At 36.0% G+C, this 16907-nt stretch overlaps 1 protein-coding gene across 9 annotated transcripts in view; it reads left to right on the top strand.

The window, feature by feature from the left end:
- The window catches only part of LOC106673756 (serine/threonine-protein kinase tricorner), a 212852-nt gene that overhangs the window by 123913 nt on the left and 72032 nt on the right, over nt 1–16907 (top strand). For 2 of the 9 annotated variants that reach the window (XM_024225176.1, XM_014405974.2), the window contains exon 2: nt 909–946. The exons of the other annotated variants lie outside the window; for them this stretch is intronic. The gene's annotated coding sequence lies outside the window, so the exon portion shown is untranslated. The remainder of the gene's footprint in view (nt 1–908; nt 947–16907) is intronic. 9 annotated transcript variants of the gene reach the window in all.

Raw genomic sequence — 16907 nt, 5'->3', positions numbered from 1 at the left:
CAAGCAGTTGTTTTTTTTTCACTGCGAGGCACATTTTTTACAATTTCGATCTAACAATAAACCTATTGTGTAAGAAAAATAACAAACTGCAATTTGTAATATTTAGTATTTCGTGAGGAAGGGAAAAAATGTAATTATCATTTTAAATAACCTGGTTACCGCAATTTATATAAGAAAACATATTTGTTCAGGTTCTAAATGATTTTTTTAAGCCCTCACATGGTAAGCAAACTCGTTCTCGCAGTTACTCACGCATATTAAAAATTTAATTGGATATTAATAACAAGATAATTTATATTTATTTTATAATAAGAAATATCCATTATATTTAGTGGTTTATTGACTAAATTACTTCTTTCTATTAATTCATCTTTTTATGTAAGGTTTTGGTTGAAATGATAAAGCTAGTGCCACGAGCGAGATTCGAACCAACGATCTTCAGCTAAATACGCCGCTGCTCTACCACTTGAGCTATCGTCATTTCGAATCTCGCTCGTGATAAAAGATAAAAAAGTCAATGGCAAAAGCGGGATTCGAACCCACGATCACGTCTAGATACGAATTTCCCCTCCTTTTTGCCATTTTTCAAAATTCAAAAGGTGGGGTTGAGATGGGAAGTTGGTGTCCGAGTGGATCATCGAGGTCACGATAGGTCAAGTGGTAGAGCAGCGGCGTATCTAGCCGAAGATCGTGGGTTCGAATCCCGCTCGTGCCATTGACTTTTGTATCTCAACTAAAAACCATAATTAATTGTAATATATTAATTGGTCAAGCGGACCACGAAATTAGTGAACTTATATAAAAAGATTAATAAGAAATATGTTAGTAATATATAACAAATAATATTTGACAATACATCCTTACAACCATACCTAGCCATGTACTAATAATGTTTTTTTTTGTTGCAGGTAAGAATCATATTTACAGTTAAACGGTGCCACAACCCGTAAGTTGTTAATATTCACAATTTATTTTTTATGGAAAAAGGTATTATCCTGTTTTAGACCATTCAGTCAATTGGTCATGGACATAATATAGAATCAACGGGGGATAGATAAAAGCGATTTTAATATAGATATGTGTTAGATCTCGATTTAAAAAAATCAATCATTTTGGAGACAAAATAACGTTACCGAGGACGACATGGGATAGGTCAGATAGGGTTAGGTTAGGTCAGGGTAGGTCAAGTAGGATATCCAAGATTCAAAGGTTTTCCGTAAATTAGAGAAAATATCCTATTCTTATTTTTTGCTTTCACTTATTTAAAGTGGAAAACAAATATGTTTTAGGACTTGATTAAAAACAATCTCGCCATCATTGTGTTGGGATAAAAGAGAATGATCACTTGTAAAATTGGGTTACGTTAAGTCAGCCATGGTTATGTATCCAAGATTCAAAGTATTTTTCTGAGAGAAAATATCCTATTGTTATTTTTTGATTTCCATTATTTAAATAAAAAACATGGATATGTTGTAGGTTTTCTTTTAAAAAAATTAACATTCTGAGTGGACAAAATAGCGTTACAGAGATGGTCATAAGATTGGCTAGGTTGGGTTAGATAGGGGTAGATTAGGTCAGAATAAGGTTAGGGTCTATGTTTTTTTTATGTATCAATGTTTTTTCGTGGGATAGAGAAAATATTCGCACGTTATTTTCTGCTTTCACTTATTTAAATTGCAAAATATAAATATGTTTTAGGACTCATTATTGTGCGGGGACAAAACACCATTACTGAAGAGGACATTAGTTAGGTTGGATTATGATAGGTCAGGATAAGTTAGGTCTGGTTATATATTCAAGATTCAACGTTTTTCCGTAAGTTAGAGAAAATATCCTGTTGTTATTTTCATTTATTATTTGCTTTCCCGTATTTAAATTGAAAAACATGAATACGTTGTAGGTTTTGTTTAAAATATCATCGTTTTGAGTGGATATGATCATAAATTAGGTGAGATTGGGTTAGATTGGATGAGGGTAGATAGGGTTATGTTTGGTTGGGTTAGGTCAGGTCAGGGTAAGGTTAGATTCTATTTATTTTTTAAATGAATCTTTGCTTTTTCGTGGTATAGAGAAAATATTTGATATTTCAATTTAGCATTGCATTACACGCTTTTCGGGTGAGGAAGTAGAAAGGTGTGATAGACCAGACGAGAAACCATGTTGAAAAGTGCCAAAAATATATTTTTTGTGGCTGTTTTTCCTATTGAGATGTGCAGGTGGGTAAGTTGGACGTTTTTGTTGATAACCTGGCACCTGATATACCAAATCAGGGAAGGGTAGGCAGGCCAAACTGATCGTTAAAGACCAAGCTACAACATATTTTTGACCCATTTTTGAATAGATTTTCTCCCCTTTCTTCCATATAAAATTTATTCGCCGTTAGCGAATAGGGCCACAGGGTACTGATTAAACATCAAACGAGTAAGCTAATTTAAAGGATACCGCCCTTAGCCGAAAATTCCAATTTAGAAGGCCAATATCGGAAAATCCGTCACCGAGATGGGTGGCGGGTGAGACAGGAAACTGCATGTTCAGGTGGGCAGGAAAAGCTCCAGTTTGTATAATTATTTTTTCAAAAAAAGGAGTAAAAATTAACGACGATCTTTATTAGGGTTTCATATCAGAAAACTGAGGGACAGTTGTCAAATTGCAGTACTCTGCGCTACTTATGGGATTTCTCGAAGTTTCTTCATTGTATAACTTCAGCATACATTTCAAATAAATCGCCCGAACTCCCCTGACAATGGTAATAAAAATAATCTAAGACCTAAATTCGTATACCTTTCTTTTGATATAAGCATTTTTCGGTGGTTTTACAATAATTTCTGGAAGAACTTGTGTTGGACTGTTATGACAATGATCAATGATCCGCACATCCTCACTATTGTTATGTAGTCACATACTTGTGGGGGTGGCACAAAAAACATCAACAATTTCAACCTGTGAAGGTTCCTGGCATCTATGTGCTATATTATTTATTATTTTATTGCGATTGTTTTATTTCACAATTATAGAAAAATAATAAGTTTCATCCTAAAATAAGTTGCATTCATGAGTAAGCTTAGGTTTATGGTATAAGCGTACAAAATGCCTTTATGAGTAACTAACTATAATGAACTATCCTCATTTTCGAATCGAATGTTCATCTTGACACAAAACGTGATGTTAATTAATCTCAGGCTGATCACTGTGCAATACTAGTGTTGACTAAAGGAGATGGTGTCCATATGCAGTTCAACAGTAATGATCAGAGGTCATATAGTTCTCCAAAAGAGATGTAAAATAGAAGTTGAATATTTAAAAGTAATGTTTGTATCTTAATTTGGTTTGCCTGACGTTCACTAAATACAGTCTGATCACACAATTTCGTCATATCGTTGTCAGAAGCGTTTTGGCATATCTTTCAGATGTTGATATTGCCAGTATCATAACCATTTCTGGCTCAGTGTCCAGACATCGGGAGAATAAGCGAGATGGTTTTTTTTCCGATCATTTTAGCCTGTTATCCTTGCTTTTTTGGTCTGCTATACGTAGCTTCTCGCCATCATCAGTTGACACAGACGCCTTATTGGAAACGACCAAACTATTTGCTCAACATTCCGCAAGCCCCAAGAAGAACGGAATACGGGTAATTTGCGAATTGCAAATGTAATAGAAATAGCTGTTAATAGGTCAAGGATAAAGAATTGTTTTGTTTGAAAAAAATAATTAAAGTGCCTAAAACAAACTCATCAAAATGAAACTGGTGATTATCACAACCGGATCCCGAAACGATGCTGTTTTCGGGAAAAAAGGTGATAATTTTCCGGTAGGCGTTCGGATAACCTTTTTTGACATAATACTGCGTGTAATTAATGCTCGCCTTTTCATAAATAGCCAGGAAGTTTTACTTTCTCACCATCCTTTCGTCCCGACGTCCGAAAGTCTGAACGGAGGACAAAACCTATTGTGCCCAGCTTAAATAGACTTTTACTTTCGATTTTCTATTTCGCCATCGCCCCCATTGACAATGACCTATTCCAAAACGAAAGTCGCACAAAGCGACTTCACCATGCTGCGCTTCACGGTACGGGATCGAATTTATCGGTGGGCCAGCTTTGGTGTCGCTTCCGGGTTGGAAATAGGCAGGACCCGTGGAAATTCAATTACATCGAACACCATCATTGTATTTTACAGGGATGCTTTTGTACGTCAGTTTGGAAATTTATTGCCTATTCGTAACACTTGTTTTCCGACTTTTCACGAGACAAACTTTAAGCAACGGTATCTGTAAAACAAATAAACGTAGGTTTTTGTTCCAAATTAATCTCAAAGGATATTTCATGTTTCGGATAGTTTTGAGTTACATGCACACACACACACACACACACACACACACACACACACACACACACACACACACACACACACACACACCAGATGTACTAATTGCCCGTTGTTGTACAAGTTCCTCTCAAATTCCTCTTCACATTGGCACACATATATATATTATAACCAATATTTATACTGTTGGATAACATATTAACCATCAACCTGTCATATGGCAATGCCAGAAGTATAGTTGGTAAGCATACTGTTCACTACGAGTGTAGATGAGACGTGAAAATTAAAGGTAGGTAGCAATTCTAGGGAGCCAATATTATTATTAAGAAGGCCGTGGTCAAATATTATATCAGATGTATTTATTCTTGCTTGGAATTTCGCTTGTAATTTTTCTAAAATTTAGTTGTTGATGTTGGTGTGAGGAGACCAAACAGAACTAGCATAATCTGAAACTGGTCCGACTATAGAAGTGTCTTTATACAGATTAGAAGAGTGGTTTTTGTGAAGTCATGAGAGGAAAAGGAATCGAAGTAGTTTACGTGCCCTTTTGCAAATATGTTTTATGTGATGGTTGAATGTTTATTTAGTATCATGCCAGATACCTAAACCTTTAATTTCTTGTTAAACGAGTTACATTAATCTTATGTTGAAAATAAACATTTGTAACTTTACGGAAATAAGTGATAATAGAGCATTTGTCCAAGTTCGAGTTAATTTCAAGTACCAATACAGGGTGAATTGCTACTCGTGCTACAAACTTCTCCAGTAGATTCTTCACCCTAAAATGAACAAAAAAGTTCATATTGTCCATGGTCCGATTCTCAACCATTTCAGAGTAATTTCGCTTTTTATCGATTTTGAAAGATATCACGTCCTGGCGTCGGAAAATCGTGATATCTTTTAATCTAAACATTTCTCTTAAAATCTATAAGCACCGTTGAAATCCCCGTTAATTTTTAGAGAGAATCAAAATCATAATTCCATTGAAATTTTTTAATTTAATTTAATGCCCATTTAGTATGTAATGCTTAAGAAGTTTACAAACAGCTAGAAGGTCAAGGAAGAAAGACCCAAACGTTTTGCCACCTTCATCTTCTTATTGAAAAATTAACGGGGATTTCAACGGTGCTTATAGATTTTAAGAGAAATGTTTAGATTAAAAGATATCACGATTTTCCGACGCCAGGACGTGATATCTTTCAAAATCGATAAAAAGCGAAATTACTCTGAAATGGTTGAGAATCGGACCATGGTCAATATGAACTTTTTTGTTCATTTTAGGGTCAAGAATCTACTGGTGAAGTTTGTAGCACGAGTAGCAAGTCACTCTCAAACATTAGCAATCCTTGAACCACCATTTTTTCTCTTTTTGTCATCAACATCTTGGTCTCACAACCACTAAATAAGAAAATGACGAGTGCGTTGGAAGCGTTATTAAATCAGGTAGTTTTCCTCAAATTTGCTGCCTTCTGAGACTAAAATTAGAAACTCTGGATTACTTTATACACTTTCCGATTTACACAATTTTCCACTCTTTTTGTAGTTCTGGCTGAAATAAAACACAAAAAATTAGCCCAAACATTTTGCCACCGTCATCTTCTTATTGAAAAATTAACGGGAATTTCAACGGTGCTATTAGATTTTCAGAGAAATGTTTAGATTAAAAGATATCACGATTTTCCGACGCCAGGACGTGATATCTTTCAAAATCGATAAAAAGCGAAATTACTCTGAAATGGTTGAGAATCGGACCATGGACAATATGAACTTTTTTGTTCATTTTAGGGTGAAGAATCTACTGGAGAAGTTTGTAGCACGAGTAGCAATTCACCCTGTATAAGTCCTAGAGAATGCTTAAGAGTAAGACAATCTTCTATATTGAGATGGAGTGAAATAATTTTAGATTGTCTGCAAATTTTAATGATTTTGCATAATGAAAAATAGAAAGAAGGTCATTGATAAAGAGAAAAAACAGAACTGGTCCCAAGTGTGATCCCTGAGGTAGGCCAGAATAGATAGACTTTATTCGAACCCTTTGAAGATACTTTTTCAGAAAACTGTGAAATCTGTGGAGCATAGTATTACCAAAGCTAAATTCTAGTGAGTTTTAGAATTAGTAGACTGTGATCAACCAAGTCAAAGGCAGTAATGGTATTACTGTTGGAAGGTAAGGAGATTGGTAACAGTGGATCTGCCTTTGAGGAAGTCATGTGGTTCCTCAGAAATTAGAGGTCGGATAGATGGAGAAAGAACATCTAAAACAAGAGATTCAAAAAGCTTACTGATTGTAGGTTAAATAGATAAGGCGATAATGTCTAATGCTGGCTTCGTCGCTGGATTTACATAAATGAACACTGTTGATGAAGAAGAAATCGACCACGACGATTAATTTGTTTGGGATCTGGTTTCTGATCAGTTAGAGAAAGAAGTAGACTCTTTGATCACTTGCCAAGATTTCGACCTTTATAAGACCATCATCAGAGCAGCTTCCTATTTCTCGTATTAACATTACAGAATGACGTCAAAAAACACCCCGACGACATCGACTACGATGTCTCGAAGTACATGAAGTTGGTTAAGTTGAAATTAAGACAAGTTTTTAAATTTTTCCAAGGATAGTGGTCCCCCCAAAATACAGGTCCAGTCGACAAAGAACGTTATGCGTAGGAGGTAATTCTCCTCACACAACTGTGCGACTTTCGGTTTCGAATCCCGCTCGTGACACTAACTTTTTCATTTCTACCAATACCTCACAAAAGATTAATTAATTGAATTAAATAGATGGTGCAATGTGGGAGCACAATAATTAAGGATAAATGGTAGAATCATGTCAGGTCCAGGACCTTTATCAGACCTTACGTTGGTTTTTTCCTTTTTTAGTAGAATTGCATAAGGAGTAACGTCTATTGAAGATATATTTAGGAATTTGCTAGAGTTAAAGTTGACCTGCTTTTTAACTGAATTAGTTCGATTTGTCGCACAAACATCACAAAAATATTTGCAAAACATGTTAGAAATTTCCATTATATCATCACATTGTACAATGTCTGCATGCAATTTATTAGATAGAGCATTACTTTTCTTTAGTGACTTTATATCGTTGCAAAAATATTTGATATTATGAGGGTATATTTTGTTGAATATTCCCTATATTCTCTTCAGCACAGCCTCCCTAGTTTCTTACTTTCAGATCTTAGAAGTGAAATAATACAATAATTAGATGGAGATGGAAACAGCTTTAGAACATCAGATTGGAAATCTAGCTTTGATATATATTTATGAAAGGTATTGGTCGAGATAAAAAAGTCAGTGTCACGAGCGGGATTCGAACCCACGACCTTCGGCTAAATACGCCGCTGCGGTACCACTTGAGTTATCGTGACTTCGATCCGCTCGGGCACTAACTTCCCATCTCAACCTCACCTCTCGAATATTCCCTCCTTTTTGCCATTTTTCAATTGCATATTAATTAATCGAAAAATGTTAATTGGTCAATCGGACCACGAACTGTAATGGCTTTGGTATATACTTTAACTCTACGAGTCTGTAAATTTATGATACTTAGAATTTTTTGAATAAAAATTAAAAGAACTATCAACATTATCGCTATTTAGTAAACTTAACCAAGCAACATGTTGGATATCAAATAGGATTGCAGATAATATCACATCTTTTAGGGTCAAAAATGTCAAATGATCGGAGTAGAGTCTGTATCGAAGCTAACAACAAATCTGATTCAAAGAGGAATGTGAATATGTTCGAAAGGTAGTGCTGAATCGTTCAAAAAAATGCGTTGTACATTCAGGACTCGATGAAAACTAGGTACAACAGATTACCATTAAAATCGGTCACAGCTTTACTGGATGGAATCGGGAAAAGATAAAGTATGGAGAACGTGTGCTTAGGGAGTAAAGTAACTCGTAATATAAAAAAGCGTTAGCATAAATAATAAACAAAAAATAAAATGGACGGAATATTTTTTTTTTCTATCGCCAATAATTTCCACAAAATTCAATTTGTACCGAACACACGAATTCTTTCGTTACAAAATAAATATTGGCCAACTATCTTCAATTTCCAATTTGACATGGATAATTTCATCTTGTAGAAACAGTTACAGAATGGACTGCAACATAAAAAAAACGGCAATTTATTATTTATAAAAAAAAGCTAATTACAATTATTGTACAGTATATATTTATAAGGTTGAAATTTGGGTGAAAAGTGATCATCCATGATCCCATTTTCGCTGTATCTCTGGAGTCAAACTCCCGTTGGGATGACCTGGCATAAACGCGACTGACTATGGCCTACAGCGAAAATACGCGGAAAGGAAATGATCGATTTAATAAAATTATGAATGATGTTTATTTTCATTTATGTACAACCATAATTAAAACTATTTACATTAACAAAAATTACACACTATAAAATATAAAATCGTGCTTTTTTATAAATATTTATTAACATCTAAGGCATGGATGGTCTTCCAGTCTTCAAAAACCTAAATATTAATAATTAAGGAAATAGTAAAAGATAAACTAAACGGAATATAAAAATAAGCAAAGTGAACAATTAGAAATATTTAAAAAAAATCTAATGTTTCTTTACAATAAATCATTCCAGTTACTACCATTATGTAATGAAATATCATCAAGTGAAAGATAATTTTTTTTATGTTTACAATATTTTTTTGATGCTTCGGTAAGGGGCGCTCCGCTGGAAAGTAGCGTTTGTTTTCCACTTTGTTTAAATTGCATAAAGAACTTTTATAGATTATGCTTGTCAACAGGGGTTTGTAAGATTCAGCTTCTCTTCTCTCATCCTGATCCTAACTCGGTGGCGCATCCAGCTAAATAAACCAACAAAGCACACAGAGAAAGTATCTGCCCACTAGTACACATACACAGTAAGGTGGACTCAGACACCTTATGGGCCCAAATCCACAATGATTGCACACAATTAGCAATATACAAGACTTTAATTGGAACGATTTGGACTTACGAAGTCGAGCTGTGGGGTTCGTCACATCACTGTGAAAGTTACGGCATCAAATATTTTATACTAAACTGATGTGCCTATTCATGGTGAAATCCTTCCAGACCGTTTTCCTGGTAGCAATTTTTAATCAAGATGAGGTCTGAAGTTTAGTGTAGAACTTAAACCTAGGCGTTTTGCTACCACCTATTATTTGCTTATCCCTATACAGCTATGAATTGAACACTTCCTTCTTCCGCCTTTCCTAAAAACCATGGTTTTTTATCTTTTCTAAATTGACGGGAAGATTCCACTTCCGGTAAATTCATTCGACTTCTTATCAAGAGCTGTAAAACTCTAGTGTCATGGGCGTACTGTAAAACATTCATCAAAGCTATTAAACATAACCCTAAATATGACAAATATTAGGGGACTCAATTGTAGATTTATCCATTTTTTTCCTTAAAATTGTTCATGTTATCAGAAATCAAGTTTGTTAAAAACTTGGAAAAATGACAAGCTCTTCTCATAGAATATATTTCGGGACGAGCGATTCCCAAAATATATTCTGTATATGCAAAGAGAGCTGGTTGTATTGTTACAACCACTAATTAGAGGTCTCGGTATACATCCTTGCTTGACCCCATTCTAGGCAGAAAAACTAGAATTCAAACCATCTTTATACCATTCTGGAGCTTCCATGTTGGCATATAAACTTTGGATTGCTTTTAGATTTAACAAAATTAAGCATAATTTCACAACTGCTTATATTTTGTACGTCTGTCAGTGGTAGAGACATTTTATCTTTTCTTCGTTATTGTCGTACTATTTTTCAATTTTTATTATTTTTAGGACTTTTTACATTTTACTTGAGCACATGATTTTTTTGACAGATTATTTAACCAAGGACTCACCTCTTCATAATGGGTACTCTACCAGACCCCTTCTGCCGCTTCTGCGAAACAAAAGAAGAAACGGCCCGACACTACCTCGCAGAATGCGATAGGTATGCTAGGGAAAGATTTAATACTTTCGAAGGAGAGGACATAACCAAAACACTCCCCAGGATAAAATGGTCCACAATCCTGGGGTTTGTGAATAGGTCCAATAGGTTTATACAGGACTCGTGAGCCGACCAGGTCCCGGACCTTCTAGGGATGGGGTACGGGCCTACTCAGGCTTTTACCCCTCGGGTCCTGGTCGCCCGCCCTGTGTAATATATATATATATATAACCAAGGACTCTTTATGTTCAAAAATATTTTCAGAATCAACCCCCGGGGCTTAAAATATGCTTTGCGACTCCCCCACAAAAGGCATATTTCTTTTCATTACTCTCTAACTGATCATTAGGCAATAATGGTATTTGGCAGAAATCTGACCAGTTGTGCCCTAATCATCAAAATATTGTCGAAAAGGCCGAAGAGGAACTCACCAAGGATTGCGAACTTATGTATTACCCAACTCGCTAATGGTTTAAATCATAATTACAGCATAAGAGAAAGCTATCATAAAACTGGCGCAATAGGGATTTAAGTTCATGAATTTCACTTAATTGATGTTCAAAAGCTATAACTAATCTCCAACACGTTACGAAATTAATATTTCATTTAATTTTCCTTGCTTAACGTGTTTTATTACTAGCAGTAAGTTCATATAACGCCTTATATCATGAATTTCTGGTATGCTTCACTTTGTCTTTGCCATTTAGACTCTCGGCTCGTAGGCCTCCGCACTCGTAGGTTCGATTTCTACCAACGACCTTGTAATTTCTGACCTGCCTCCCACAAAGAATATTCTACTCAACGTTCGTTCAACTTTTTCGCATACAGTACTGTTGTTGGGACTTTCTTGACCTAAGCCAAGCATTTGATCGAGTTTGGTACCCGGGCCTGCTATTCATGCTCAAGGGCATCCTTCAATCCATCTACTATTTCATACTGCGCAGTTACCTCACTGACCGATTTTTCCAATCATCGAATGCCATTCCCTCTCTGCATATTTCCCTGTCCATGCTGGTGTTCCTCAGGGCGTTCTGGCCCCTATACTATACCAGGTATTCACAGCTGACATGCCATCACATCCCGAAACCATCACATTCACATTTGCAGACATGCAATTCTCTCGAGCTACTCCGACCTTGTCATTTCCACTCGACAACTCCAACCTCATACTACTAGATTCTTGGTGTAAAAAGAAAAGGATAAAATTTAATTCAGACAAATCCACCCACATTACCTTCACTCTCCGTAAAATGATTTCCCTGTTTTCTTAAATAATGTTCCCCTCCCAAGTGCGGACAAGGTACCTCGGACTGTACATTGATAAACGCCTGACGTGGAATCCTCACACACGACTGAAACGTCAAGAGGTTATGACACGATATAGAGCTTTTGCACGAGTTCTTGACAATCGTTCTAATTTACCTCTCAAAAATAAAATGGCTGCTTTACATCATAGCCGGTATGGTCTTTCGGACTGGAAGTGTGGGGTTTAGCCAAACATTCCAACATCCACCGTATTCAAACTGCCCAGTCCTTAACACTACGAAAAATACTAGGTGCTCTATTTTATGTATCCAACCTAACTACACATACAGACTTAAATATCCCTTTCGTTCAAGATGAAATCCGTTACAGTTACAGTAAATTTCATAAAAACCCTCAACTACGGTAACCTCAGGTTACCTCAGAAACCTCGCATCCCGACGAATCCCCTCAAAACCTCCCCGCTGAATGAAGAGAATGGCTGCGAGATCTTCTAGGAAGTAATGGTGATGATAGTGAAAGTGATAATGAAACAATTATCAATTAAACAGACAATATTGGATTAATACCAATGGGTGTTTTCTCCACTCTAGGTTTTAATTTTGTATATACTACCTCGCTCACTGTTGCTTGTTACCTACTTGAAGGTAGTTGGAATGCATGTCAAATTATTGAAAAAAATTGTCACGGTTTGTTGTGTCTTAGTTTTAAAATGTTATTTATACGTTTATAACGCCATTATTGGATAATATCAATCCGAGTCTTGAAGAATCCCAGGTTGGTCCGTGTATTCTCGCTATACCATACGTCAAGATCAAAGTTAGCTTTAGTTTAAGGAAAGAAAATACATTGGTTGGCAGGTTTATTTGAAATTTTTTCTCAGTATTTGCGTTTTAAAAAGATTTAAAAGCCATAAACCATACAAGGACAAAGGCTAAGGCGTTCTCGGTTTTCTGTTTATCAGCGAAACAAGATCAAAAATAACAATATCAGACCCAAGGTTGCTATTATTGACATTTACCTTTTCGTTAATACTAAATACTATCCATTAAGTGTCGCTAGTGTTATTGTAACCAACATTTTTTAACTTAACAAAATAGAGGAATAGGAATGTAAAATTATTATCAAATATTGTTTCCTGTTTTGGAGAGAAACCATCAAAACAAGCGTTGGTTTCTCGTAATTTTCTGCACGCTTTAATGATACGCATTTATTTTAGGTCTTTGTCTGTTAATTAATTTTTAATCTACTTCGTCATCCTTCGGCCCCGAAGGACAACCCTGGTCGTGACAATCGGGTCAATCGAAATAAAATAAAAACAAAGGAAGAGTTAATGATGTTCCGCCTGTCTGACAAAGTAACGAGACTTGCAGTATGCCACGGCCTGACTCAAGGATACTTTTGTTTTATTTCTTTTCATCTTTTTCCGTTTTATGCGCATATCTTTGTATAAAAGCACAAGGACACGAAATAAGGCTTGATAAATAATTGCAGGAAGTTACCGAGATTGTCAACCACAAACGTTGATAGGGGTTTAAAGTTAAAGTTAAAAGCTGCCGTTCGCTTTTTAGAAATGAACTTCATATATTGGGTATAAATGGAATCTTTACATCTGATAATGGGATGGGACTCACTAGCAGTCATGCCTCAGGAAAATCTCAGAATTTGGTTAGGGATCACAGTGAAAATCGGCGCCGATTTTTCACCCATCACGACAGTCAAAGCAAGGAAGTGTCGTAGGCCCAATTCTTTACACCATCTATACTGTTGTCATACGCACACATCCAAACACAGACACCGCAGTCTATCAAACACACTCCAATCCTATCCTAGCGACAGGAGCAATCTAACAATATCTGAACCTCATTACCGACGGTATACCACATGGCGGATCAAGTTATACGAGCAAAAAGCCAACAGGTTAAGTTTGCGCTAGAACATCAAACTGCTCGCCATGTACAAGGTATTACCACCATACCACAAGAATATAGCAAAAGCAATGGACTACTCAGACATCTACTGGGACCAATAGTTCTAAGACTACATAACGACCTAACGTTTACAAAACACTCATCAGGCCTATTGGATCGGAGTGGAACTTGTGGGCTTCGGCCAAATCCTCCAACATCCAGCGAATGCAATCCTTTCAATCTAAAATTTTCCGTCGTTCCCCAATGCTTCCTACGCCATCAATCAAATGATCCATAAAGACCTTAAAACCCCTTTCTTGAAGGATCTGATTCGAACGCGCTTCCGCAGTTTTCACTCTAAACTATCCTTCCACCCTAATCCACTATCTCTGTCCTCGGTCCTTATAAAACCGCCATGTCTAAAAGATGGCCAAATTATCTTCTTTCTTAACCCACCCACTTCAACAAAAGAGAGGTCCAGCACTGTCTGGTTTCTCTCCCCTATGCCTCCAGGTCTGACAGATCTGTCAGATTTGAATATAATTATAATACTGGTTGAATGTATATTTTTGTGCAGTTAGCAATAAATAAATTAAATTACGTTAAACAAAAAGAATTGAAAGAATGGCACATGCTTAATTATTATTGAGTCCAGCTGAATTGCCCTCATTCGATTTGTCTTCACGTTCATTCTGTTTTAGATAAAAATTTACAATTTTCTAGACAAGGATTAAAGTGACAGAACGGTCGTTAAGTTAAACGATGCTGATCCGTTAGATTTATATTATTCAACATTTACATTTTTTTTCACAAGCCACCTTGTTATGGTGATAGTAGTCCAGAAGCGTAACATTATTCGGAATGTAATTGACCCAGAATTTCTTATGTATTATTCCATCCCTAAGGGGACTGCGTTTACTGTCCTCCTTAAGTATTCAGACGGTTAAATTTCCCAGTCGAACAATCAACAATATCTGAATATAAAATAGGGAAGACGCGTGCGTCGGACAGCGGGGACGTTCCGGGTGTCGAGAGAGACACAAAAATAAGTGTTTCTGGCACGTGGACAAGAAGGCAAAAACATTTCCTATCGAGAATCCAGAATGGAACAGGAGTTTTCTTCGACTCGTTCCTTTATAAATTCAATACGGCAGATATTTCCAACGTTATCGCCCGAAAGATGAGCGCCTGGGAATCTCCGGTTTCGCGCGCGATAGGCCACACGTATTTATACTTTATTCGACCATTTTTCACCCGGAATTGAAAAGGGCAGAGAAAACAGCATTCAAAGAGCTTTGAATAAATGAAAGACTCGACCACTTCCCTTTCGAAATCCCTTTCCGCTGGAGGGGCTTTAGATACACAACTCGACCCAGCGAATATCCAGGCTTAGTAATCTACAATATCAAAAATAATGCGTATTATACGAAGATATTTTTTAATTTCAAGTTCTCCTACACTAGAATATTACGTATAATCTTTGAATATGACAGATCTATCGTCTGTAAACCGACACATGACTTACAAAGGACTATTCTTTCCCTGAAATAACTCGAGATAAAATAAAAGTTAACTAGCCACGCCTGCGTACCATACAATACAACTTTACATAACTTTGTACCATGTCCCACTTACATTTGTCTTCTAAATTTCATATGACTTAGACAAATTACAGTTGTTTTTCAAGCGGAAGTTACATGTTTTCTACTCAAAATAGATACGGTCCAAACTTCTGTACTGAACGCCAGTGGTGTAATCGATTATCTATTATAAAATATATCAATACCATATTCAGCAAACTGACGAGAAATGTCGAATTTCTATTTGGAAAATTTGTCATCGCATTATTTACTCAAGCTAAGTATTTTTGGAAACTCCAATTGTGTATTGTTAGATGCTGATAAATCATCTCACTACTAACGCAAAAAAATTGATACACTGCTCCCCTAAAAAAAGTGGCTCACTTTGAAATTTTGATACTTTTGTACGTACTTGCATTTTCAATTATCTTAACCACCTCACATTCCTAATTATAATTTTGCATATTTTTTGCACCTGAACATATAGGAACGTACAATATTGATGAAATTATATATTTTCTAAAATTTATGAAAACTATTTAAAATGATAAAATTTATGAAAAAACACTATAGAATCGTAGGGATTCAATTAAAGTGTTGGATCTTTCAAAATTTTATTGGGTTTCATAAATTGTAATACCTCAAGCTAGAAAAATATATAAAGTTGTAATAGTTTATGCCGTTTACAAAAATCTATGTAAAAATGGTAACGAGAAAATACGCATAGATATTATTTGCCCAAGATATAGATATTTTGAATTTAGATAAAGCGTCTAAATTGCGTATTTTAAACAACTCAAAGTACCTGAAAGATTTAGTTAGTGGATAAATAAAAATATCTGTCGAAAAACAAAAACAAAAATTAAAGAAAAAATTCACTTTAGTACATGGTTTTAATACGCTGAATTGAATGAACCTCCTCTTCCTCTTATTGCACACTCTAAACTTCTCAGCATGCTCATAATTAAGCACTTCTTGAGGAATTTAATCCCTAATTTCAACTAACATCATTTTCAGGACAGCTAAGGCTGTAGGTCCGAGCTCGTCCCAAAAGTACTCAGTGGGGTTCAAATCCTACGGCTGAGCGTCTGAGGATGTAAATGATGATGTACGATTTCATCAACACACACACACCAACTAAACACAATTCATAGGAATAACAATACAACAGAAACAATTAAAAAAAGCAAATAAGAACATAAAAATAAAAGGATTGTTCAAAGATAAGAAATCCAATTAATATTTGATTACATATATACAATGCCCAACAGTTCAATTGGCTCGATCCTTCTCTTAGGAAGTAGTACGTCTCTGCTGCATTTCCTTTTTTGAGTCTAACTGGTACCTTAGGTTATGTCTTTATGTGAAAAGGTTATGAGATTTCTTCTTGGGTCTGCGGAATGATGGATCTGTACCTTGGTCGTTTCCGATCGTTTTGATCAGCTTATCCTGGCTATTTTGTCTGACAAGCGCGCCTCGGTCCTTCGCCTTCTTCAATGGTGGTTCTGTTCCAAAACCCGCTAGAACGGTCGCTGTATCTGCCATATACTCAGCTCTGTTCTGTCCATGAAATTTGTTGGATATTGAACGAAAGGTATAAGAAAAATGAGGCAATGATATAACGAATCTATCCAATATAGATCAAAAACAATTTCCACTGAAGATCTGAACCGAACAGGACCGAGGAAAGTTCGACCGTAATAAGTACTAAAACAGCTCACAAGGAAGAACTTTCTTAAAGGAAAGTATGACAACGTTTCGAGTAGTTTGCCCGACGTTCAGGAATTCTTGAATTACGCAAGCCACTCGATAGACGTCGGTAATGAAATTTCCAAACAATCTCAAACCATA

The sequence above is a fragment of the Cimex lectularius genome, unplaced genomic scaffold (genome assembly GCF_000648675.2).
Source record: "Cimex lectularius strain Harlan isolate CLEC.00 unplaced genomic scaffold, Clec_2.1 scaffold15, whole genome shotgun sequence".
Taxonomy (NCBI): Eukaryota; Metazoa; Arthropoda; class Insecta; order Hemiptera; family Cimicidae; genus Cimex; species Cimex lectularius.
Note: the sequence above shows the minus strand (reverse complement) of the source record. Positions and strands in the feature narration are given on the sequence as shown.